Source organism: Lissotriton vulgaris, chromosome 12, assembly GCF_964263255.1.
Source record: "Lissotriton vulgaris chromosome 12, aLisVul1.2, whole genome shotgun sequence".
NCBI lineage: Eukaryota > Metazoa > Chordata > Amphibia > Caudata > Salamandridae > Lissotriton > Lissotriton vulgaris.
Genome location: NC_141700.1, coordinates 145,783,358 through 145,809,388, shown reverse-complemented (window position 1 = coordinate 145,809,388; position 26,031 = coordinate 145,783,358).

The window sequence follows — 26,031 nt, the reverse complement described above, 5'->3', positions numbered from 1 at the left end:
AGGTCACTCCTCCCCTGGACTACAGTGCGCATGGGCATCCTCAGATTGTTTTTCGCCATTGTGGCAGAGATGAAGATAGTAAAGTAAGAGATGCCATGCAAAAGATAATGCTGCAGCTGCGACAGGCACTGGGGAGGAGGGCGGGCGATATGAATGTCAGCAGCCCTACATGCCAAGAACAGATGCATACTGGTAAGTAGCATATTCCGTTAGAGGCATGTGGGCTGCTGAATTCATATCTGTGCATAGACTGTATAGCAGTATCTCCTCTAGCGGTGGTTACCTGTGCCAGCTGCAGCAGTTTGAAAAAGAGTTTTTAGGACAGCTTGGCGTACAGCAGCTTGCTGCTTTGCTTGCACATCTACACAGTAGTGTTTTGTGAAAGTGTGTATGGTAGTCCATGTGGCTGCCCTACATACGTCTTCAAGAGGAATATTCCCTAGGAAAGCAATTGGATGCCCCCATTTTTCTTGTAGTGTGCTCTTGGGGGGGGGACTGTTAAAGTGCGTTTGGCTTTTTGATAGCATATTTGAATGCATTTATCTTTCCATCTGGCTATTCCTGACTTTGATATTGGATTCCCTTTATGTTGTGGTGAAAAAGCAACAAATAATTGCTTCGTCTTTCTAAATGATTTCGTTCTGTCCATAGTAAAGCAGAGTTCTCTTTACATCCAGTGTGTGTAGGGCTCTTTCAGCTACTGACTGGATTTTGAAAGAGCACTGGCAGTTCTATCGATTGATTAATATGGAAATTTAATACAACTTTTGGCATAAACTTAGGGTTTGTTCTAAGAACTACCCTGTTAGCATGTACTTGCATGGAAGGTTCTTGAATTGTTAGTGCTTGTAATTCGCTAACTCGCCTGAGTGAGGTAATGGCAATCAAGAAAGCCACCTTCCACATTAAGAATTAAAGTTCGCATGAGTGTAGAGGTTCGAAAGGAGGTCCAATAAGTCTGGTAAGTACTATATTTAAATTCCAGACTGAGGAAGGAGGGTGTCTTGGAGGGATCACCCTTTTAAGACCCTCCATAAAAGCCTTGATTGCTGGTACTGTTTTGAAGGTATGCTGCTATAGCAGCTAGGTGTAGCCTTATTGAAGAGTATGCTAGGTTGCATCAGGTAACATACAATGTTTTGTATGGGAGCATCTAACGGTTTGATTTCGTTATTGTTGCAGTAAATAACAAATCTTTTCCATTTAGCTGCATAGCATGCTCTAGTAGTTGGCCGTCTTGCCTCCTTTATAATGTTCATGCAATCAGGAGTCAAGTTAAGGTATCCAAACTCTAAGACCTCAGGAGCCAGATCGCTAGGTTCATCTGATTGGGATCTGGGTGCCTGATTTCTCCATGGTTCTGAGTTAGTAGATGGGGTGCGAGGTGCAGCCTTTGATGAGGAACTACTGAAAGCTCCAGGAACGTTGTGTACCATGGTTGTCTCGCCCATGTGGGAGCAACTAGGATTAGCGTGAGTGACTGTTGCAGCAGTTTGCGTGCCACCAGCGGAATCAGCGGTGCTGGGGTAAAAGCGTACGCAAATCTGCCTGACCAGTTCATCCATATCGCATTGCCCTCTGACAATGGATGTGGGAACCTGGCGGCAAAGTACTGGCATTTCGAGTTTTCTTTTGTGGCAAACAGGTCTATTTCTGGGTGACCCCACTCTTTGAAGAATGGCCGGAGAACTTGGGGGTGAATCTCCCATTCGTGTAGTTGATGGCTCTGCCTGCTGAGCAGGTCTGCTATCTGATTGTCTTTCCCTGGAAGGTGTTCTGCTAGGAGAAAGATGTCTTTTCGAATTGCCCACTTCCATATGCTCTGTGCCAAGTGGGACCGCTGTGGAGCATGTGTTACTCCCTGTTTCTGGATATAGTACATTGCGGTCATGTTGTCCGTCCGGATCAACAGTCTTGCTGTACAAGTATTTTTGGAATGCTTTCAGGGCTAGGAATATCGCTAACAACTCTAGTTGGTTGATATGCAGTTTCTTTTGCTTGGATGTCCAGAGCCCTTGTACTGTGTAGTGAAGGAGGTGGGCTCCCCAGCCTGTCAGTGATGCGTCCGCTGTTAGTACTAGTTGTGGAACCGGCTCTTGGAACAGTCGCCCCTTGGAAAGGTTTTGTGGGCTCCACCACTGCAGAGAGTTGTGAGCGCGACTGTCCACCAACACTAGGTCTTTTAGTTGTCCTTGAGCCTGGTTCCATTGCTGTGCTAGGCATTCCTGCAATGGACGCATTTGAAGTCTGGCATAGGGGACAATGAATATGCAGGAGGCCATCATGCCTATGAGCTGCATGAAGACTCTAGCTGGCAGAGAGTGTTGTGGCTGAAATTTGCGAATGAGCATCTGCATGCTGGCTATCCTCGCTGAATTTGGGTGTCTTTGCCACTAAGGTATCTATAGTGGCTCCCAGATATTTTTGTATGTGGGGCGGTTGCAGATGCGATTTTGGGTAGTTTATCGAGAAGCCTAGGCTGTGTAGCAGCTGGAATGTTTGGGACGTGTTTTCTGCACATTGTTAGTACGATTTTGCTTGCATTAGCCAATCGTCCAGATATGGGAACACATGAATGTGTTGTCTCCGGAGATGTGCCGCTACTGTCGCTAAGCATTTTGTAAACACTCTTGGAGCTGTGGTTACCCCGAAGGGCAAGACCTTGAATTGGTAGTGTTGACCTTCTATTGTGAACCTGAGATTTTTTTCTGTGAGCTGGATGGATGGGTATGTGAAAATACGCATCCTTGAGGGCCAATGAGGGTAGGAAGTCTCCTTGCTGTAGTAGTTGGATCACTTGCTGTAGTGTGATCATATAGAAGTGCTCTGACAGTATGTATTGATTTAGGGGTCTGAGGTCCAATATTGGCCTGAGGGAACCTTCCTTCTTGGGAATAAGAAGAATAGGGAATATACTTCAGTCCCCCTGGATGTTGGAAAGGGACTGGCTCTATGGCCCCTTTTTCCAGCATGCATTTCTCCTCTTGTTGTAGCAGGGTGATGTGTTCTTTGGACATAGGACGGTGTCTGGGTGGTATGTTTGGGGGGGGGGGGTAGAAGTGAGTTCCAGGCAATAACCATACTGGATCATTTCTCACCCACCTGTCCGTGGTAATTGCGTTCCAGACAGGTAAGAATTGTTGGAGTCTGCCTCCGACCGGTGTTAGGTGTTCTGGAGGTAGCGTGATGAAGTCACTGTTTTGTGCCATTGGAGGCTCTGGTGTTATTGCCTCCACGTCCTCTTCCCTTATTATTGTTTCCCCGATAACCTCCTCTGCATCACCCCGTCGCAAGACCTCTGCAACTCCCTCGCCTCCTACTTCCACAACAAGATCGCGGACATCCACAACAGCTTCAGCACTCAACCAACGCACGCCACGACCGAACCACCGCCCCCCACCACCACCCTCCGCGCCTGGACCCCGATCAGCACCGAAGACACTGTCCGCACAATGAACTCCATCCACTCTGGATCTCCTACCGACCCCTGCCCTCACCACGTCTTCAACAAGGCCGACACTGTCATCGCACCCCACCTGCGGGACATCATCAACACCTCCTTCGACGCCGCTACCTTCCCGGAGAGCTGGAAGTACGCCGAACTCAGCGCTCTACTATAGAATCCATCAGCCGACCTCAAGAACTACCGCCCCATCTCGCTGCTCCCGTTTCCTGCAAAAGTCATCGAGAAGACCGTCAACAAGCAGCTGGCAGCCTTCCTCGAGACAAACGGATCCCTCGACCCCTCACAGTCTGGCTTCCGGGCCAACCACAGCACTGAGACCGCCCTGATCGCAGCCACCGATGACATCCGAGCACTTCTTGACAGCGGAGAAACAGCAGCCCGCGGCCTTCGGCACTGTCTGCCACCGTACACTAGAGCAGCGACTCAGCAACGTTGGAATCCAGGAGAAGGCACTGAAGTGGATCACCTCCTTCCTCGCCGGAAGGACACAGAGAGTCCGCCTCCCCCCGTTCAGGTCTGAAGCCACCGAAGTCATCTGCGGCGTTCCTCAAGGCTCCTCGCTCAGTCCAACCCTCTTCAACGTCTACATGGGCCCCCTCGCAGACATCTCACGCCAGCACAACCTCAACATCATCTCCTACGCCGACCACACCCAGCTGATTCTCTACCTCACCAACGACCCCGCCACCGCCAGAGCCAACCTGCACGAAGGGATGAAAGAGGTAGCCGAATGGATGAAGAACAGCCGCCTGAAACTGAACTCGGACAAGACGGAAGTCCTCATCCTGGGATCCTCACCCTCCGCCTGGGACGACTCCTGGTGGCCCCCCCGCCCTAGGCAGCGCACCCAAACCAACAGACCACGCACGCAACCTGGGCTTCATCCTGGACTCCTCGCTCTCCATGACCAGACAAGTCAACGCCGTCTCCTCGTCATGCTTCAACATCCTGCGCATGCTACGTAAGATCTTCCGGTGGATCCCTACCGAGACCAGGAAGACGGTCACCCAGGCCCTCGTCACCAGCCGTCTGGACTACGGCAACTCCCTCTACGCCGGAACCACCGCCAAACTCCAGAAGAGACTCCAGCGGATCCAGAACGCATCAGCACGTCTCATCCTGGACATCCCCCGTCGCAGCCACATCTCCGGACACCTGAGAGACCTGCACTGGCTCCCGGTCCACAAGAGAATCACCTTCCGACTCCTCACCCACGCACACAAAGCCCTACACAACCAAGGCCCAGGATACCTCAACAGCCGCCTCAACTTCTACGCTCCCAAACGCCAGCTTCGATCGACCGGCCACGCCCTTGCCGCTGTCCCCCGCATCCGAAAAGCCACCACAGGGGGACGGTCCTTCTCTTACCTCGCCGCCAAGACATGGAACTTCCTCCCGACCCACCTCCGCCTGACCCAGGACCACCTCGCCTTCAGGAAGCAACGCAAGACCTGGCTGTTCGAGCAGTAGCGGACCCCCTCCCCTAGCGCCTTGAGACCCTCTGGGTGAGTAGTGCGCTATATAAATGCATTGATTGATTGCTGGAGTTTTTGGTAAAGGAACTTTGTGTGTTGCCTTTGTATGACGATGACGTTTGGGAAGTATTGCCTCGTGTAGCTGCCCTGTATGAGGAGTGTCGAAAGGAACTTCTGTGTTGCTGAAACTGCAATGCTCCCATTGACTTTGCGGTTTCTGTGTCCTTCATTTTATCTAAAATGGTGTCGACAGCAGGGCCAAAAAGGAAGTCTTGGTTGACTGGCTGATTGAGAATGGTGGACTGCACCTCGTTCTTAAAGCCTGAAATACGCAGCCATGCATGTCGCCTTAGTGAAACACTAGTGTTAATAGACCTGGCTGCGGTGTCTGCTGCATCAAGCGCACATTTGATGGAGGCGTTTGTGATGAACTTTCCCTCCTGTATGAGGTCATCAGCTTGGGCTTTAATAGGCTCAGGTAGGTGTTGCATTAAGCTTTCAAGCTGGTCGTAGTGTGCCCTGTCGTAATGAGCTAGCAGAGCTTGTGTATTGGCAATCCTCCATGAATTGGAGAACTGTGCTGCTACCCTTTTACCTGAGGCTTCTAGTATCTTTGATTCCTTATCGGGGGGAGGGGCTTCCCCCGTTGTCTGTGAGTTAGCCCTTTTTCGTGCATTAGCCTCCACTAGTGAGTCTAATGGTAATTGCCCTCTGATGCAGGTAGGGTCTGTTCTATACTTTTTCTCAATCCTGGGATTGATTACCCGTGCCCTGGCTGTATCCTTAAATAGGTCAGGTGCGTGTTTTAACACTCCCTTTAGCATAGGAAGTGTTCTGACACTTTTTTCTGAAGTAGGGAAGGTGTCAAATAAGAAGTCTTCCTCTACAGGGTCATTATGCATATCTACATTGTGATACTGTGCTGCCCTGTCTATTAATTGGTTGAAGACAATGGTGTCATCAGTAAGTGAAGGCTTTGTTGGATAAGAGGAGACATCTGGGATGGGTGTTATAAGGGTCAGTTGGCTCTTCCCATGGTTCATTTTGTGGCTCAGGATCCTGTGGATAATCATAATCAGGCTGAGGATCCTCCCCTGTGTTCCCCTCATTGTCCCCATAGTGAGAAGGAGAGTAAGGAGGAAAAGGAGTAGTAGGCATAATGGGATAGAATGGAATAAAGGGTCTAGATGGAGAAGTCCCAAAGTTCTTCTTTTTTAGTGGAATAGGAGAATGAGAGTCAGTGTCCTCTTCTTCCTGTGAAGGATTGTCACTTTACCAGTCTCTGGATTAATATATATTTTTGCCTGGTCGTCTGCTGGATCGGGATGGAAGAGTTCTTCCTCCACTTATCTTGGTTGTGACTTTTTTGGGTCGACAACACCTTCTGATTCGACGACCTTCGGTGCCTTAGTGCTTTTCTTCGGCTCGGGCCCTTTTTTCGGGTCGGCAAGTGTTTTTGGGTCGATCGGGTCTTTCGGTTCGACACGTTTCTTGTGCTCAACAGGCTTTTTTGGTTGACTGTCCTTTCCTGAGTCGATGGTCTTTTTAGGATCGATTGGTGTGTTTGGAGCACTGGTCTTCGGGTCGATAGCCTTCTCCGGACGGATTATAGGCTTCGATACGGCACCCTTCCCGTCGGCGACCTTCTTTGGTTCGGCGACTTTTGGCACAGTTTGGTTCAACGTCCTTTTTTGTGTCAGCGCCCTTTGACTTGGCGTCCTTTTTGGGCTTGACTGCCTGTTTCGGGTCGGCGCCCTTCGGCTCGATGGCCATTTCCGGGTCGACAGTTTTCTTGGGGTCGACGCCTTTAGGCTGCACAGCCTTCTTCGGCTCAACTGTGTTCTTTGGATTGACACCTTTAGGCTGTACGTTTTTCTTGGGGTCGACTGCCTTCGGGTCGATGACCTTTTTAGGCTCTGTAACCTTCTTTGGGATTGCGGTACTTGGCCCTGGAGTCTCTGAAGGTTTCGGTGCCGAGCCAGATGGCGGTGCTGGCGAATGTTTCTTTGGATCTTGGCTAAGGCCTTTTGGCGATGCCTCCACCGCAGCCTTTGGTAACGTGGTAATCGGTGTCGGGGGCAGTGTACTTAAGATTTGCCCCGGTGGGATCTTGTCATCGGAATCCAAGTAGTCCTCGACGGTGACGATCTCTAGGTCCGAATCTGGAGCTTTTTCGAAGTTCTTGGTCATCATCGAAGAAGTTGTCCGGTTCCGGTGAGTGTCGCTGCATCTCCTGCCTAGCGGCCCGTCGCTTCCGTATGGTTTTCTTCGACCGAAACTGGGCACAGGCTGGGCAGGTTTCTTCCTTATGGTCTGGAGAAAGGCACTTGTGGCATACTTGATGCTTGTTAGTATGCGGGAACTTGGAGTGGCATTGTGGGCATCTTTTAAACTGGCTCCTTTCCATCGACAGCAGGCCCACGTGGCGTCAAAAGGCCCAACGGCCCACATCGACGACCGATTCGAGATGGAAAGCTTTATCGAGTACAGAGGTACCGAGCGAGAACAATACCATCGAATTTGAAGGCCTTTTGGCCTTTATAAAAGTTTTGTTTCGATTCTGAAGTTGGAGTGTAGGAATAACATCCGAACCCAATGGCTGAAAAAAACAATCGAGGATGCCCATGCGCACTGTAGTCCAGGAGAGGAGTGACCTATCTCGTGATACTTCGAAGACTCTGCCAGGACAACAAAGTTCAATCATCCGGACCCAACACTAGGCGGCGATCTACGCACAGATATGAATTCAGCAGCCCACATGCCTCGAACATCAATTTATAGTTTATAAAGTAAACACATTCTAAAAAGAGAGAAGATGGTTTATCCATCAAGTCTCCAGAGTGTATATCATATAATATGGTTAAGGCACACACTGTGTATGTGATTTCTCTAATTCTACAGTGAATGCACTTCAATAATGATGACAAGTGCAAAAATATAGCCTTATAGCTTGCCGTAGCTGGCTCAACCGGCCATTATAGGCCTGCTCTAGCCTTTAATAAGGAAGCAGGTCTTTAATGGCGGGTATAGCCAGGCTACAAGGCTATTAGAACATTCCGCCATTAGAGGACAGAATGTTTTAACAAATAAAATAAAGGCATCGGGAGCATGAGGGGATTTAAATCCCCTTGGGCTCCTGAGGCCTTTGTTCACAGCAACAGTTGTGAACGAAAAACACTGAAATGTTGGAGCACAAGGCTTTAACAGCCATTAGAAACCTGAAGCACTCCATTGTCTTCAATGGAGAGCTCAATGTTCTAATGTCATTTAAATATAATCTTTGATGTAATCAATGAAGTTTAATAAGTCATGAGTGAGGTAAAATGTGTGAGATCATAAGGAGTGCATGATGGTGGTCCAATTTATGGTCCTCTCATTAAACTATTGCTGACATATTTCAGTGTTTATTTTTTAATGTTGCCTCATGTTTCACTTGAACAACTAACTATAAAGCCACTTTAACTTAGAATCCAGGAGGAGTGTTCCTCTCTTAACAGCCTTTAGGGTAAGAGGGATAGCTAGGAATGGACAATTCTTCATGGTTATTAAAACTAAAAGACACAAGACGTATATCGAGTGAAGAATTAGCCTTTCTTTCCTAGGAAGGAATTGGTTAGACATAAAAGAAATAATAATAGTAGAAATAACAAAATTTGGAAGGCATTAAACCGGCGAGAGAGAGGCTCCTTCGAAATAGGTCTTCTCCATTTCCCTTTCTACTATTTCTCTCAACTACTAAGGAAGTAGGGTAAGGGCATTAGGAGCAATTGTCTGAGACCAGCATGTGATAGCTGCTTCTGTGGATCTACAGCTACCTGGCAATAGAGTGTCCTTCCTCAGCCTTCTGGCTTGTGTAATTGCCTTTTCTAAGATACACTATTTGGTTGCTTCTTTAGTCAGTCTCTGAAGGTCTACTCTCCCAAGAATCCTGCAAAGAACAGCTATTAGAATACAGATTCCGGTACAGCTTTCCAATTTTTTTCCACAGTCCCTCAAAATATATTTACCATCTCTGGATTCCTGCTGCGAGGGGGATCCAGTCTGTTTTTTTGCTTAGCTTTCTGATTTTTTTTAATTCAGGTTTCTCCTTCACTGTCGCCGCTGTCTAAGTCCTGAACTTGAGTTGCAGTTTTACTGAATGCAAAACCAAGGTATGCCGACCTATTGATGTATAATGTAACAAAATCATTTTGGGTAGTTCAGGTTAATTTAAACGTACTGGTATAAAAAATAGTCCTCTGACAAGTGTGGGACTGAATCCAGGGCAGCCTTGTTCCCAGCATGCTGGAGACCTAATGCAACGTCTAGCCCCTAGACAAAGCAGCCTTGATGGTCTAGTTATTCATCAGAAACATTGGGGTCCTACCCAAAATGGTATTCATCCCTGGTGTGCTTAGGCAGACGCACTCCAACCCAGGCCTGAAGTGCAGATACCATGGTCTGCAGTAGGAGAACGCTCATGTGGATCCCAGCCCCTAGAGTGAAGGCAGAAGCCCCCCTTCTAGGGGCCAATGTGGAGTCAGGAGAATCAAGTTCCACACAGTGATGCTGCTTATGCAAGTGTCTACAAGGATGAGTGGTATCCCTCAAAGACCCTCTTAACCCCTCCGGAATGCATGGAAGTAACAGGTCACCACAGTGGAGCACGCCGGCAAACAACAATTGCCAGGAGTGCACTAGCAAGCGTCCTGCAGTCCCTGTGTTTTAGGGCACAGAAGGACAATGCGGATGGAGGAACCCTGCAACATAGCCATCATTTTGGGGTCAGGCAAAAGCACAAGTTACTACTTGTGTAACGATATATCTGTAAGAGACATTAGTTAGTGATAGATTCCTTACCTTAGAATATCCCCAGGCGTCAGACTGGATCCGGAAACTTTTGCGTAGCAATACCCCTGCGCGCCGGTAGGCGTCGTCTGCGGCTCCGCGTCCGTCGTCGGCGTCGTGAGCGCCGGGATGACGTCGTCGGAGTACTTAGACGGCGCCCATGCGCGCTGACGTCAGTTCTGACACACAGCTTTTCCGCGCCACATACGCAGAGCCATGATAGAACTAACACTGGTGCCATGAAACTAGGGCCCTGAAAGGGGATGACCTTAACATCGGTTCGCAGAACGGGGAGGATGGGTGGGTCGGTAAGGAATCTATCACTCACTAATGTCTCTTACAGATATATCGTTACACAAGTAGTAACTTGTGCATCTGAAAGAGACACGTTAGTGATAGATTCCTTACCTTAGAATAGATACCCCAGCAATACCAACCCCGGTGGTGGGTCTGCGAACCAATATCACACCAGAAAGTCCTGGAGGACGGAACGGCCAAAGAAGCCATCCCTCCGGACTTGACTGTCAGGCAGTAGTGTCTTGCGAACGTGTGCAGCGAGGCCCACGTGGCTGCCTGACAGATGTCCTGCAGGGGGACACCTCGGCCCAGGGCAGTTGTCGTTGCCGTGGCCCGAGTGGAGTGAGCCCGCAATCCAGCCGGGGGCTCCTTCCTCGCCATGGAGTAACATGCTTGGATACACAAGATGATCCACCTAGAGATGGTCCTCTTGTGCACAGCCTTACCCTTCTTCGCGCCCACGTAACCAACGAAGAGTTGGTCATCCACCCGGAATTGGCGAGTGCGATCTAGGTAGTAGGAGAGCGCACGTTTTGGATCCAGACAGTGGAGCCTCTCTTCCTCTTTCGAGGGATGCGGAGGCGGAAAGAAAGTGGGCAAGGTAATGGACTGCCCGATGTGGAAGGCCGTGACAACCTTGGGCAGAAAGGAAGGTCGTGGACGTAACAACACCTTGTCAGGGTGGACAGACAGGAAAGGTGGAGAAGAAGAAAGAGCCTGGAGCTCACTCACTCTCCTGGCAGAGGTGATGGCAACCAGGAAGGCAGTCTTCAGAGTAAGGAGACGAAGAGGACAGTTATGCAGTGGCTCAAAGGGAGCACACATCAGATAAGTGAGAACAAGATTCAAGTCCCACTGGGGCATCACGAAGGGAACAGGAGGGAACATGTGCGTGATGCCCATTCAGAAATCTACTTACAATAGGGGACTTGAATAAAGAAGGCTGATCTGGTAGCCTCAAGAAGGCTGATAGAGCAGAAAGGTCCCCTTTAAGAGTGCCCAGAGCAGAGCCCTGCTGGGCAAGGGAAAGAAGAAAGAGCAGCACTTCCGAAAGGGGTGCCGAGAGAGGATCCACAGCCTTTGCTGTGCACCATGCCACAAATCTGTTCCACCGGCAGGCGTATACAGACTTTGTGGAGGGACGCCTGGCTGCCAGAATGATATCACAGACTTCAGGAGGCAAGTCAAATGGCCTCAACTGCCGCCGCTCAATCTCCAAGCTTGTAGGTGGAGACTGGACAGGTTCGGGTGCAGGACCGTCCCCTGCTGCTGCGACAGAAGGTCCTCCCGAAGAGGCAGACGAATCGGGGGATCGACTGACATGCTCAGTAGCTCGAGATACCAGTATCTTCGTGCCCAGTCCGGAGCCACAAGGATGACCTGGGCCCGGTCGCGCCTGATCTTCTTCAGCACTCTGGGCAGAAGTGGTATAGGCGGAAAGGCGTACAACAGACCGCAGCTCCACTCGCGACGAAAAGCGTCTCCGAGCGAGTGCCGCCTTGGAAATTCCAACGCGCAGAACTGATGACATTGCGCGTTCTCTTCTGTGGCGAATAGATCTAACCAAGGCTCTCCCCACTGCCGAAAGAGACCTTGCGCCACGTCCGAGTTCAGACGCCATTCGTGATCCATCATGCACCGGCGGCTGAGTTCGTCCGCCCTGGCATTCAGAGAGCCTGCCAGGTGTTGAACCACCAGGGTCACGCCCTGATGTTCCAGCCACTGCCAGAGGCGCACAGCCTCCTGGCAGAGGGTCCACGACCCCACCCCGCCTTGCTTGTTGCAGTACCACATGGCGGTGGTGTTGTCGGTGAACACTTGCACTACGCTCCCCCGGACAGAGGGGAGGAATGCCTTCAGTGCTAGACGAATCGCCCGCAGCTCCAGAAGGTTGATATGGAGCCGGGACTCCGCCGGAGACCAGAGGCCTCTGATCTCCGCCTCTCCCATGTGGCCTCCCCAGCCCTGGAGGGACGCGTCCGTCACAACTACGTGCTCCGGGTGGGGTAGGGAGAGGGGTCTGCCACTGACCCAGTCGCGGTCCGTGAGCCACCACTGCAGTTGTCTCGCAGTACCCTCCGAGATCAGGACATGATCGGACAGGTTGCCCTGATGCTGGGCCCACTGAAACTTCAGGTCCCACTGCGGAGCCCGCATCCGCCACCTGGCGTGACGCACCAGAAGGATGCAGGAGGCCATCAGTCCCAGAAGCCGCAGCGTCAACCTGACCGAGACCCGGGATAACGGCTGGAAGATGGGAACCAGAGCCTGAATATCCCGAACCCGCTGCTCGGGTGGGTAAACCCGAAACTGCGCCGAGTCGAGAACCGCTCCGATGAAGAGGAGCTTCTGAGAGGGACACAGGTGTGACTTCGGCACGTTGATGGAGAACCCCAGCAAGTGCAGGAGGTCGGCCGTAGTCTGGAGGTGGCTGACGACTGTCTGGGGCGAGCCCGCCTTCAACAACCAGTCGTCGAGGTAGGGGAAGACTGATACCCCCTGCCTGCGCAGATGGGCTGCGACCACCGCCATCACCTTCGTGAACACCCGTGGGGCGCTGGTAAGGCCGAAGGGGAGCACGGTAAACTGAAAGTGCTCTTGGCCTACCGTGAACCGCAGGTAACGCCGGTGGGCCGGCAGGACGGGGATGTGGAAATAGGCGTCCTGCAAGTCCAACGCTACCATCCAGTCTCCTGGGTCCAGGGCAGCCAGGACCTGAGCCAAAGTGAGCATCTTGAACTTCTCCGTCCGGAGGAAGCCGTTGACGTTCCGCAGATCCAAGATAGGGCGTAGGCCCCCTTTGCCCTTCTTGGGCACCAGAAAGTAGTGGGAGTAACAACCACGTCCTACTTCTGGCCCAGGAACGCGCTCGATGGCCCTCTTGGCCAAGAGGGCCGAAACCTCCTCTTGCAGAAGTTGCAAGTGATCCCCCGACACACGGTGGCATTGAGGTGGCATGGATGGAGGGGATGACTCGAAGGGGAGGGAGAAGCCCCTTCGGACAATCTGCAGCACCCACCTGTCCGAAGTGACTGTATGCCAGTGGGAGAGGTGATGGCGAACCCTGCCTCCCACAGGCGTCACATGGGCCTGAAAACTCGGACTAGGAAGGTTTTGAGGCAGGGGCTGCTGAGGGAGGTGTGGACTGGCCTCGCCGCTGGCCCCGACCACCGCCACGGCGGTTCCCACGTCCGCCACCGCGTTGTTGGACATTCTGCGGCGCGTGGCTGTCGGTACGTGGTGGGGCGCCCCTTCCGTGGCCACGAAAGGAGCGAAAGGCACCCGATTGCTGGCGTGGGGCCGTAAGGCCCAAGGACTTGGCCGTTGCCCTGGAGTCCTTGAAACGTTCCAGCGCATGGTCTGCCTTGTCGCCGAAGAGGCGACGGCCATCAAACGGCATGTCCAGGAGGGTGGCCTGGACATCGGCCGAGAAGTTGGCGGACCTCAACCAGGCATGGCGTCGAACCGCCACCGTCGTTGCCATCGCCCTGCCCAGTGAGTCCGTAGTATCCAGCCCACACCGGATAGAAAAGCGTGCTGCATCTCGGCCGTCCGCCAGGGCTTGGCTGAGTTTTGCCTGGACCTCCTCCGGGCATCTAGGCAGCACCTCCGCAACCGTGTCCCACAGGGTGTGGGTGTAGCGGCCCAAGAGACAGGCGGTGTTCACAGACTGCAGCCCTAAGCTCACAGACGAGAAAACCTTCTTCCCGAACTGTTCATATCTCTTGGATTCCCTGTCGGACGGGGCCGACGGGAATGCGGTCTGGGAGTTTGAGGCTTGGATGACCAGACTCTCGGGGGTGGGATGGGTGGACAAAAAGCATGGGTCGCCCGGTGCCGGGCGGTAGCGTCTGGCCACGTTCCTGTCCACAGGGGGGCCTGTGGCGGGCTTGGACCAAGTGCCCAGAAGAACGTCACACAAGGCCTCATTGAACGGCAGGAGGGGCTCCGCGGAGCCGGACTGCTGTTTGAGGACCTCGGTGAGGAGATTAGTCCTCACGGCCGCGACGGGGAGCTGAAGGTTTAAGGCCTTAGCTGCCTTCGTCAACACTACGCTGTAAGCAGAACCCGCCTCCGAAGCCACAGTCGGGGGCGACGTAAATCCAGTGTCTGGCGAAGTGTCAATACCACTGGCCTCCCCAAGCTCATATGTCCAGTCCTGTTGCGACTGGCAATCACGTGCCAGAGGGTCCTCGGACCCCTCCCATTGCTCCTCGTCACCTGGCTCCTGGAGACCAGGATTAACAGCCAGGGCCTCCTCGTGGAGATAAAAGTCTCCAAAGGCCGACGGAATCGGCGCCCTTCCGACTCCTGAGTAGGACCGTAGGAGACATTGGGGGCGGCAACCACATCGGCTGCCGGGGACGACACCTGAAGGGACGGCGCCGGCGAGGTCGTAAGATCGACCGGCGAGGTCCCGGATCCGGATCCAGCGAGGTCGTGCGGCGCCGGGACCGAAGTCGTCAGCGGCGCCGGGGCCGAAGCACCCGACGTAGTCGGGGCCGAAGCGCCCGACCCGGAAGGACCTCCAGATGGAACCGATCGGCCCGAAGGCGCCACGGGAACCGACTGAGGAGGGAGGGCCCTCATGGCCATGAGGTACCTCTCGACCTCCTCCTGCGACGCGCCCAGGGACCCGAAGGTGTGGGGTAGGCGGCGACGCTTGCGACTCCCGCGGAGCCGCGTGGGCGGTGTCGCCAGAGTCCCCGGCCGCATCGTGCGAGCGTCGGGGCGGGTCGGAGGATCGATGGTGTCGCTCAGACCTCTCATGCCTCTTACCTGAGGACTTGGAACCAGACGATCGGTGTCCACTTCCGGAACGTCGATGACTCCGACCTCGCGACCTGTCCCTCGACCTCCCGTGGGACCGGGACCTGGAGCGGCGCGGGGCCGACTGCCTCAGCTCGAGACGCTTGCGGGACCGCTCCCGCCTAGCCTTCGACGTCAGGGCCCGGCAGTCGGAGCAGGATCGATCGTCGTGGTCGAGGCCTAAGCACTTCAGGCACCGGCGATGGGGGTCCGTGACCGACATGAGTCGGCCGCACTTCGAACAAGGCTTGAACCCGGGCATCCCTGGCACCGATAGTCGAGATAGTCGACTACAGAGAAGATCAAAAGGATCAAAAATTTTCAGTCAAAAAGTGACTGGGGGTAGAGCTTCTTCCGGATCCGCGCTAGCTGGCGCGGAAAAAAGAAGAACTGACGTCAGCGCGCATGGGCGCCGTCTAAGTACTCCGACGACGTCATCCCGGCGCTCACGACGCCGACGACGGACGCGGAGCCGCAGACGACGCCTACCGGCGCGCAGGGGTATTGCTACGCAAAAGTTTCCGGATCCAGTCTGACGCCTGGGGATATTCTAAGGTAAGGAATCTATCACTAACGTGTCTCTTTCAGATACAAAGGACTTGGATTTACTAATGGTTGCACAGGCACTCTAGTGGCACTACTCATTTGTGATACTGATGCAGGCTTTTTAAAATTATTGTAAATTGGAACAATGTTTTGTACCACTTGAGAGCATGCTCAAAACGTTAGAAAATTTCCCCCAAGATGGATTCCTGCCCTGTTCGTTCTTATTCCTGGTCATATACTTTCTTGGTACCAATAGGAAGCGATGTCTAGAGATCAGGGGTTTCATTTGTTCACATTCTCTCTATATGACGTAGCAGACCTATATTTATTAAGGCAGATGAGGGAATTGTGGAGTATGTGATACAGTAAGTGCCCCTTACTCTACTGCCTGCAGCTCTTCTACTCCCCAGAAGCTCATTTGTCAAAATGCATTGCATGTGGAAGCTGGGTTTTTGTCCAGGCAATATAACGAACAGTTTGTAACCTGTCGGTGTTGTTTTGCAGCTTGAAAATCTTTCTGGATTCACTATGCTGTGCATTATTCTGCGATCTAGTGGTTGGGTCCGGAATCAGTCTTTTCTCTTTTTTTTTTTCGTAGCCGAGATGGGCGTCTACGTCCCACCTATTGGTATCCTTCCTGTGACGTCGGCAAGCTTCCTGCGGAAGCTCCCACCCTTGGGCGCCATCTTCGGATTCTTTTTTTCTCCTGTTTTTGGGTCATTGTTATTCATCCTTTTTGCAATCATTTCAGGTTCTTTGTTCTTTTTTTAAGGAACTCCTGATTTGTCTCTTTTAAAGAGTTTTACTGTATATTGTCTTTGTATTCCCTTTTCCTCCTGTCTCATCTTTCTGGCGGAGGTGGGTGGGTTCGCTAGTGAATCCAGCAATATCTTCAAGCTGCAAAACACCAACAGGTAAGAAACTATTCGTTTTGCAGCGTGAATCTTTCACGATTCACTATGCTGTGCATAGACTTTGTAGCGGTTTGTTATGTTTGTGGCGGCTGGGTATAAGATGAGCGTTGGTTGTTGAATATATGTTGAAGCACTTTCTGTCCTACTTGTGGTTCCTTGTTCATTTGTATATCCCCGCTGTAGTGCTTAGTGAACGTGTGCACTGAAGCCCAAGTTGCCACCAGGCATATGTCTTGTATGGGTGTGTTAGAAAGGAAGGCTATTGTTGCTCCCTTTTTAGGTCTCGCCTGTCGATGCGCATGCGCATCGAGCAAGGCGAGAGTATTGGCACTTATCCGCTCTTTATCCACACTGCAAGGAATCGTGGCGATTCCTTGCAGTGCACGAGAAATTTAAGCTCAATGCGCCTGCGCATTGAGCTTAAATGCGCGTGCACATGCCCCCAGCCGCCTGCCTTGCCTACTCTCTCTCACAGCCTCCCCCAGCTCCGCCCCCTCACTACTTGATTGCACGGCCGCTAGGCCGTGCCTCCCCTACTCTCCTCCCCCCTCCTCCTCTCCTCCCCTGCCTGCCTGCCGCTAGGCCGTGCCTCCCCTACTCTCCTCCCCCCTCCTCCTCCTACTCTCCTCCCCTGCCTGCCTGCCGTGTCGCACCTCTCCCCTCTCCGCCCCCTCCCCTGCCCGCCCCCTCCCCTGCCCGCCGTCTCGCATTTCCCCTGTCGCACTTCTCCTCCCCCCTCCCCTCTCTTCCCTCCGTCTTGTTTTCATTACTCTTGGAAACCCTGCACCAAGGTGATCACTGCTGGTAATTTAAATAGCCTTCTCGCATTTCCCCTGTCGCACTTCTCCTCCCCCCTCCCCTCTCTTCCCTCCGTCTTGTTTTCATTACTCTTGGAAACCCTGCACCAAGGTGATCACTGCTGGTAATTTAAATAGCCTTTCCACTGAAGTAATCTCGTGATATGTTCGCTATTAAGACACCACTAATATTAGTAGCTCGGAGGCGATTCTCATTGAGCAAGCTGGGGCAGGGTTGATCTCAGAATAATTTGGGGGTGGTCCCTCTATCTCCCTGACGCGTTCACTCCTGCCAACATTTGGAGCCTTCAGAAACAGGCTGAACAATGTGTGGCCATAGACTTTCACATACATCTCAGCAAAGGGGAGCGGGGCTGCACACACCGCCCAGTGCTTAATCACCCCCCTTGAAACAGTGACTTGAAAAAGAATGAGCCGATCCCACGGGCCGCATGGCGCAGCGTGTGACTCACGGCAGACTGTGCGAAGGAAGACACGCTGTACCCCAAGCAGATGCTGATGCATATCTCACCACGCGCACCGCTCCTGACAAGCATGTGCAGCCACAAACAGAGACGCACACAGTATTTCATGATGTGCTTCGGGGGCTTGTAAATATATTTCTGTTCTCTACAGTGTCTGGTTAATAAGCGTTCAGCCACGGGACTAGAGTGATCTTCCCAAGATCCGGACAACAGCCCGAGTCACTTGAACTCGGGTAAATTGCATCCATAAATAGCAATTTAGTATCTTCATGACCTCAGAAGCCCGGTCGGAGCAGCTGACGAGGAGGGATCCGGTCAAAGGGGGCAGAGCGGGGATGAAAGGCTGAGCACTCCACAAGGCATGGTTTTATAAACCCCGCCCCTAACCACCCCCCTTATACCATAACGTAAACCACTGCATGCCCGACGACTGCTACCTCCGACAGCATCACCATTCACCAACAAACTCCCCGCTCTGCCCCACTCCATTCAATAACACCAGCCGAGCTCCGAGTGTCAGAACCGGACACAGGGGCCCGCAGGAGGCTGAGAGCTTCTCTTCAAGCACAATCCCAGCGCCCACTTGAGCCTTCGTTAAACACATGACGCTTTACAGGATCCGTTTCTGTGAGGCTTCTTTCCCGGATAGATCTCAGCCAGTGGCAGATAACTGAACATTGATGGACCTCTGGACTTTAGTTTCTCGAGGGAGCTCATAAGAGGAGAGCAGGAGTCTGTCTGCAGGCAGGGCTTAATTTGTGCCGGGGGTTTCTGCTGCTCTGCCCCTGCACTGGGTCGGGGCTATACATTTCTTCACCTGCGGTCGGAATTCCTGATAACTGTTCAAAATGAATATAACTAGGTAAGAGAACGCTGGTATGTGTTAACATGCAGGCTCACCTTGGTTCAGGCATGGTGAATGAGTATTGCTTATTATTACATTATTAGTGGTGTCTTCTTGACATGACTCGGCCAATCACTGCCGTGCTCTCTAATGCAGTCATCACTGCGCCTGCTTGGGGCAGCGTGTGAGATTCCCGGTAGATATCCGCAGCAGAGGGCTGACTGCTGAACTGGGCCAGGCAGGCTGTGAAGGCACAGGCCCAGGACAGACTTGGCAGGGTGGGCACTTGAGGAATAAATGAAAGCACAGACTTGACGTTCGCCTTGCTGCCTAGCCCAGTACACAGTACTGGACATAAAACTGCCCTCGATGTGTTGTGCTCGTAACCAACTCCACCTAATAGCCCCATGTGTGCATTTACTCACTTGTATTTTGGCTTTCATATTTGAGTGATAATGGACAATATACGCACTCATTATTACATTTACTTCTTTGGGTGTCCGTGTAATAACGAAGATAAGGTCCCAGGCATTCTGTTCATGTTCCCTTCTGGAACATTCCCAGATGGTATTTGTAGAGCCTTCCAGCAGGATACTCGGTCCGGGTGTTTTTCAGAATGTCGCCTCCTTCACTCACTGGTCTTCCGCGTCAGTCACAAGCAAGGATGGAGTGGTACACCCCCTAATATTTATTTCGTTGGGCTTGGTCTGGCAGTGCCAGTCGGATTCAATGTCTGCTTAGCATTGAGCAGACCTGTGGCTGCCCCTGCGTGCACTCCAGTTGCTGTTCTGCAGCATTACGGAGACCAATGCTGTACAGCAGGAGGTGACAGATGAATAATTGCCGGCCGACTCCTGGATGTATTCTTTAAAAGTCCAGCTTCCTGGGGACCTTCTGTGGCCCGTCATCACCCCAAGGCTCTGCCTAGAGCTGTAGTGAAGGGACCATTGTTGGCACTTTTGCCGTTATCAAATAAGTGGTACAAAAGGGAGTGGTGAGGGACGGTGCATCTGAATCAATCAGACACTCACACCCTCACCCCCCCACCCTCACCCCCTCACCCTCCACCCTCACTCACCCTCAACCCCTCACCCTCACACCCTCACTCACCCTCAACCCCTCACACTCACTCACCCTCACCCTCACTCACCCTCAACTCCTCACCCTCACTCACCCTCACCCACACTCACCCTCCCTCAACCCCTCACCCTCAACCCTCAAACCTTCACCCTCAACCCCTCACTCACCCTCACTCTCACTCACCCTCACTCAGCCTCAACTACTCTCACTCACCCTCAACCCCTCTCCCTAACTCACCCTCACTCACTCACTCACTCACCCTCACTCACTCACCCTCACTCACTCACCCTCACTCACTCACCCTCACTCACCCTCACTCACACTCACCCTCACTCACCCTCACCCTCACCCTCACTCACCCTCACCCTCACCCTCACCCTCACTCACCCTCACTCACCCTCACTCAGCGCAACCACAGCAAATGCTAAAGATTTACAAAAAAACCCATAAACAATTCTAAAAGCACTAACTCTAATGCTGCGAGACCTATTGCATTTCTAATGCTTGTTCGTAGTAGAGTGGGCTTGTGCTCCTCCTAGTAGCTCTTGCCCTGCCTGCTTGTGGCAGAATTGTATAGTTGGTGCGATGGTGCCCTTTGTTACTGGTCTTCCCATGAAACTGGTCACGAAGGACACGAATAACTGCTTTGCAAAGTGTGGGTCCGTTCTCATTACCACCCTGTCATAGTGTTTTTGGATGTAGGGTTCTTGTAGTGTTAGCGCTTGCAACTCTCTTACCCTGCGTAGCAAGGTAATTGCCACTAGAAAGACTGTCTTCATTGTGAGCATTTGTAGTGAGGCTTTATGGATAGGGTCAAAAGGCACCTTCATAAGTTCTGTTAGGACTAAATTAAGGTTCCATGCCGGTGATGACATCCTCTTTGGTGGGGCGATCCTTTTAGCCCCTTCCATGAATCTCTTTACTAATTGTGATGTAAAGAAGCTCTTTCCCGTCTCTCCTCTTGTGTAGGCTACTATCGCTGCTAGGTGTACTCTCAGCGAGGTAGAGCTTAGGTTCACTTTAAGCAGGTGTTAAATATTTTAGCACAGTTGATTTCTTGGTCATTTTCTTGTGTAGTTTTTTTGCCTGATGCACCATTGTGTGAATCTTTTCCATTTCGCCACATAGCACCTCCGTGTGGTAGGTCTTCTTGCCTCCCCTAGCACCCGCAGTGTGCTCTCTGGGAGTTTCAGATGTGTAAACTCTAAGTCTTCTGGAGCCATGCCGCCAGGCAGAGGCTCTCTGGCTTTGGGTGCAGTACCTCCCCATTTTGCACGGTGAGCAAGTCTTTACTTTTTGCGAACTTGTGAGGTGGTCCCTGCGCCATCTCCATTATTTGTGAGAACCAGGACTCTCTGGGCCCTCCGTGGTGCCACCAGAATCAGTGTCATGTTGCTGGTTCTGCATTTGTTGAGTACCCTGTGTATCAGTGGTATCGGGGGGAAAGCGTAGGCAAATGTTTTCGACCAGCTTATCCATAGGGTATTCCCCTGGGACTGTTCCCCTGGTTGCCTGGATCCAAAGTATTGGCATTTTGCATTCTGGTGTGTTGCAAATAGGTCTATTTTCGGTATCCCCCACCTTTTGAATAGCTTTTGCGCTTCCTCTGTATTGAGTTCCCACTCGTGGGATGCTGATGTCTGTCTACTGAGCCTGTCTGCCTCAACGTTGTCCTTTCATGGTAGGTGTATAGCCAGGAGCTCTATTTCTAGTGGGATGGCCCATCTCCACATCTCGTGCAACTGACTGTGTTCCTCCTTGTTTGTTGATGTAGAACATTGTTGTCGTGTTGTCTGTTTGTATCAACACTCTCTGCTTGTACAGTTGTTTCTGGAAGGCTTTTAGGGCAAGGAACACTGTTTTTAGTTCTAGGTAGTTGATGTGCTGGATCGCATCTGTTGGAGTCCACAGAACCCGCACCTTGAGCTGGTTCATGTGTGCTCCCCATCCTCTCTGGGATGCGTCTGTGATGATGGTCACTGTTGGGTTTGGTGGTGTTAAAGGCTTCCCTTTGTTATGTTCCTCTTGTTCCACCACGCTATCTCTTCTTGCACTGCGTGCGTTACAACCACTAGTTCTTCCAAACTCCCTGTAGCTTGTGACCATTGCTGTTGGAGCCAGTCCTGGAATGGTCTCATGCAGTCATATATTGGGGACTAGGTGTATACAGGACGCCATCATCCCCATGATCTTGCTCGCTGTTCTCACTGTCAGAGCTTGCCCATTCTGGTATAGACGTGTCTCCTTCAGCAGGGCAAGTGTTCTCTTGTCGCTGAGGGAACACCTTGCTCTGTATGGTGTTGATCTGTGCTTCTAGGAAGATCTTCACTTGCTCTGGTTCCATGGAGGATTTCCCCCAGTGTATAGAGAATCCTAGTTCTGTCAGCGTCTGTGTTACTCGCTGTGCATGTCTTTGGCATTGTTTGTATGAACTTGCTTTTATTAGCCAATCGTCGAGGTTGGGGTATACATGAATCCCTTCCCTCCGTAGATGCGCTGGTACTGCTGCGAGGCACTTGGTGAAAACCCTTGGTGCAGATTTTAGTCCGAATACCAGGGCTGTGAAATGGTAGTGTGCTTCGTTTATGACAAATCTCAGTAGATGTTTGTGTTGTCTGTTCATGGGGATGTGTAGATAGGCATCTTTTAGGTCTATGGTGGATATAAAATCTCCTTCCCTTATCTGAGGGATGACTTCTTGTAGGGATGTCATTTTGAGTTTTTATGTATTGGTTTAGGGACCGTAGATCCAGGATGGGTCTTAATGTTTTGTCCACTTTTGGCACGAGGAGGAAGTAGTTGGAGTACACTCCCTTGTTTCTTTCTTTGAATGTTACTGTTTCTAGCGCCTCCTTGTGGAGAAGTTCTTGTGCTTCCTCCAGGAGTAGCGCTAGTTCTTTTGCAGAGTGAGCCTTTCTTTTTGGAGGCCTCTTTTCCAGTTCTATGCAATATCTGAACTGTATGATGTTCAGTATCCATTTGTCTGTCGTTAATTTCTTCCACTCCTGGAAGAAGTGTTTTAGTCTGTCTCCTACTGGTGTTACATGTTCGTTGATCTCTGATTTTTGCATGTGTAAGTTCTCTTTGCTTAATTTGTTGTGCTCCTCCCATAGAGGTGTTGTGTGGGTGGGCGGGCACGCTGGGTGGTGCAGAGTCACTTTAAGGTGAGTTGCTGGCCCCCTCTTCTTGTTTGTCCTCGTCCATTCGCCCTCCAGCGAAAGGACTAGGCCTTGGGCTGGTATTGCCAGGTTTGCTGTTGCTGCTGGCCCTGCTGCGCTTGGTTGTTTCCCTGGTATCTCTGTTGGAATGTCTGATGTGACGTTCCCGGCTGGTTTCCTCCCCTTCTGTTTGGCCTCCGTGTCGGGGTGCCCTTTCTCATTCCTCTGAATTACAAGGCCCCCATGGACCTTGCATTTTCATTCTCTTTTTTTAGTTGCGTCAGTTTCTCACCCACTGGCGCTCCGAACAGGGTTTCTCCATTGAAGGGGGTGTTCAGGATGTTATTCTGTACTTCCGGCTTGAAACCTGAGATCCTCAGCCAGGTGTGTCTTCTTTCTGTGACCCTGATCATCATTAGCCTGCTGGATGTGTCTGCTGCATCCAGGGCCGATTTCAGACATGAGTTTGCTATGTTCTTGCCCTCCTCTACCAGGTGTGTTGTTCTCTGTTGGTATTGCTCAGGGAGGTGTTTGAGTAGCTGTCCGACCTCCTCCCAATGCTGGTACGTATGTCTGTTGAGTAGGTCATTAGAGTTGGCAATGCGCCAGCGGACTGCTGCATTCCTCTCTATTTTCCTTCCAGTGAGGTCTATCCTCTTACTTTCCTTGTCTGGTGGTGGACCGGAGTTTTTTGGGCACGTTGGCCCTTTTTCTGGCTGTTGCTGCAATGATGGAGTCAGCCGTGAAGGATCCCTGGATGTAGGTAGGACTCTTAGAGGAGTAGTTGTACTTTTTCTCTGGCCTAGGTGTGACAGACCTGCAGCTTGCTGGTTACTTGAATGCCCTGGTCCAGGACAATTGGGAGCATGGGGAGGAATTGACTCCTGGTTTGAGTGGGGAGCAGGGTCTCTAAGACGAAGCAGGCTTTTGGTTTTTCTTCCTCCAGTTTCACTCCATAAGCTGTCGCCGCATTCCTGATGACCATGTTGTAGATACCAATGTCATCTGGCAGCAAAGGCCTCAAAGGATACGTTTCCACAGCCTCTTCCGGGCTTTCGGCGTCGAGATCCTGCCTATCCAGGTCCTCCGCCACCGAGGATGCCGAGCCCAAACTTGTGTGCTGGTCTTCCTCGCTTTCCTCGTCATAGTATAGGCACTCCTCTTGGTGTTCTTGGGGCTCTGGAGTTTTCGGCGGCTCTTCGGCGTCAAACTCCTCTTCAATCTCGACCCCGACGATAGTGGTCTTTGACGGGATGGTGAACCTTTCCATCCGCTCGTCGAATTCTCTTTTCCTCTGCAGGATGTTATCCATTTCGGCCTCGAGCCTTCTCTTTTTCCTCTCCATCTTCGCGGCCTGTGCGGCTTTTCTTGTGTTTTCGCCGCCTGGGAGTCCTTTTCGAAGGATCTGCTGGGCTGTTTGTCCCTGGAGGCAGCTGCGGCTGTCGAAATTTTCGGCCCTAGTGCTCCTTTCGTGGACTTAGACTGTTTTTCGAGTGCCTGTTGGGGTTTTAGGGGTCGACGTCTCTCCTACCTCCTTTGTTGTTTTTTTATTGGTCTCTACAACTGTGTAGTCATCTTCCTTACTGGAGAAGCCTAAGTCCTGAAGCAACGGAGGTTGACCTTTGTCTTGTATGCTGTAGTTGGCTCTCCTCTGTCTCTCGCTCAGCCTGAGCGTCTTCGGGGTAAAGACGGAGCAGGCGTTGTAATCCTTGTTCTTGTGGTCGACTGGCAGGCAGAGGTTGCAAACCGGGTGCTGGTCCTTCTGCGCGTATTTGTGGTGGCAATTGCGGCAGAATTTGAACTGTGTTTTGTCCATTCCTGCGCTCAGGGGGCCCCCTGTGTGTGCATTCTCCGTTTGACGTCACAGTTTCCGATGTTCTCCTCCTTCTTAGTCATCCCGGCGGTCTTGTTTCTCGATGTATTCTCCAATCTTTTTCGGTAGATATCAGTCTTTTTCCTCTTTTTTTCCTCCAAAAATCTCTGGAACCTCTCGGTGACGATCCAGACCCAACGGCAGAAAAAGAATCTGAAGATGGCGCCCAAGGGTGGGAGCTTCCGCAGGAAGCGTGACGTCACAGGAAGGACACCAAAAGGTGAGACATAGACGCCAAGCTGGGCTACGGAAAAAAAAAGACTAAGATTCCGGACCCAACCACTAGACCGCGGAATAATGCACAGCATAGTGAATCCAGAAAGATTCGCACTGCAAAAATGTAAATAGTTTCCAAGTCACTACTGTGCTTCAGTTCCTTACCAAGTTGTGGGAATTAGTTGGGCTTGTGGCAACTGCTGATTTACTATTACATCAGTGCACAATTGCTTTTAGTACTTTAAAATTCTGCAATATGTTTGCAGCATTTTGTATTTACCCATGCATGTAGGGTTTGGAATGCTAATTTTAAACACAGGTGTTATACTGTTTTTGCCGTGCTTCTTGTATATAAATGTCACTTGATTAATGACATTTATTCCGATTTCATGTCGGAGTGAGGGCTTCCCGTCCACTTCTACCTTTATAAATTCCATTTGATCATGTTTCTTTTCAAGTTCTTTAGTACAGCTAATGCCAGTCTAGGCTCCTAAAGGTTTGGTGTAAGCAATGGCCCAGGAGTTATGTGGCAGGGTAGCCTAAAGTATGTGGCAAGAAAAGGGAAATTATCTGGCATATTTTATAATAGTTTAACTTCATAATTTTGTCATTTTGAGGCCACGCTGTCTATTGGCGTAAATACCTATTGTAAGCTTACAGTGTGCTCTGGGCTGGCCTGTGTGTTACCCAGCGGGGGCTCCTCCGTAATGACGGAGAAGTGTCGCCCCACTGCTCAAAGCCAGCAGTTGCAAAATAAAATGATAGCCAAAAAATTATATAATCATTTTTATTTTTTAAGTGACTGGCTGAGTCTGTGAGCCATGCATGTCTAGGCAAGGGCGGGCAAGGCCATGGCAAGGGAGGAGGAATAGTAGGCACTGTAAGTGTGCATGTCTGTTTGGCTGGCCGGCTCAGGAATGCATTATAATATGGGAGTATGTATGTATGTAAAAGCAATCTTTTCAAAAACATGTAAATAAAGAGCCATTGAAATCCAGTGTGCATTCAAGTAGGACTACCGAGTTGGCAGTTCGGGCTGGACTGTTCCCATGAGGAACAGGTTCAAGACTGATTTGCATAGGGCAGGGTCTGACTTGAGGGGGCGTAGTGAGCTAAAGAACAATGATGGATTCAACACAGATCTGTGACTGGGGGAGAGTGTCTGAAAAGTTTTAGCGCTCGGTCCATCATCTCCTTATGTTTGATTTTTTAATACATGCACTCAGAGGGTACCCCTTGAAACC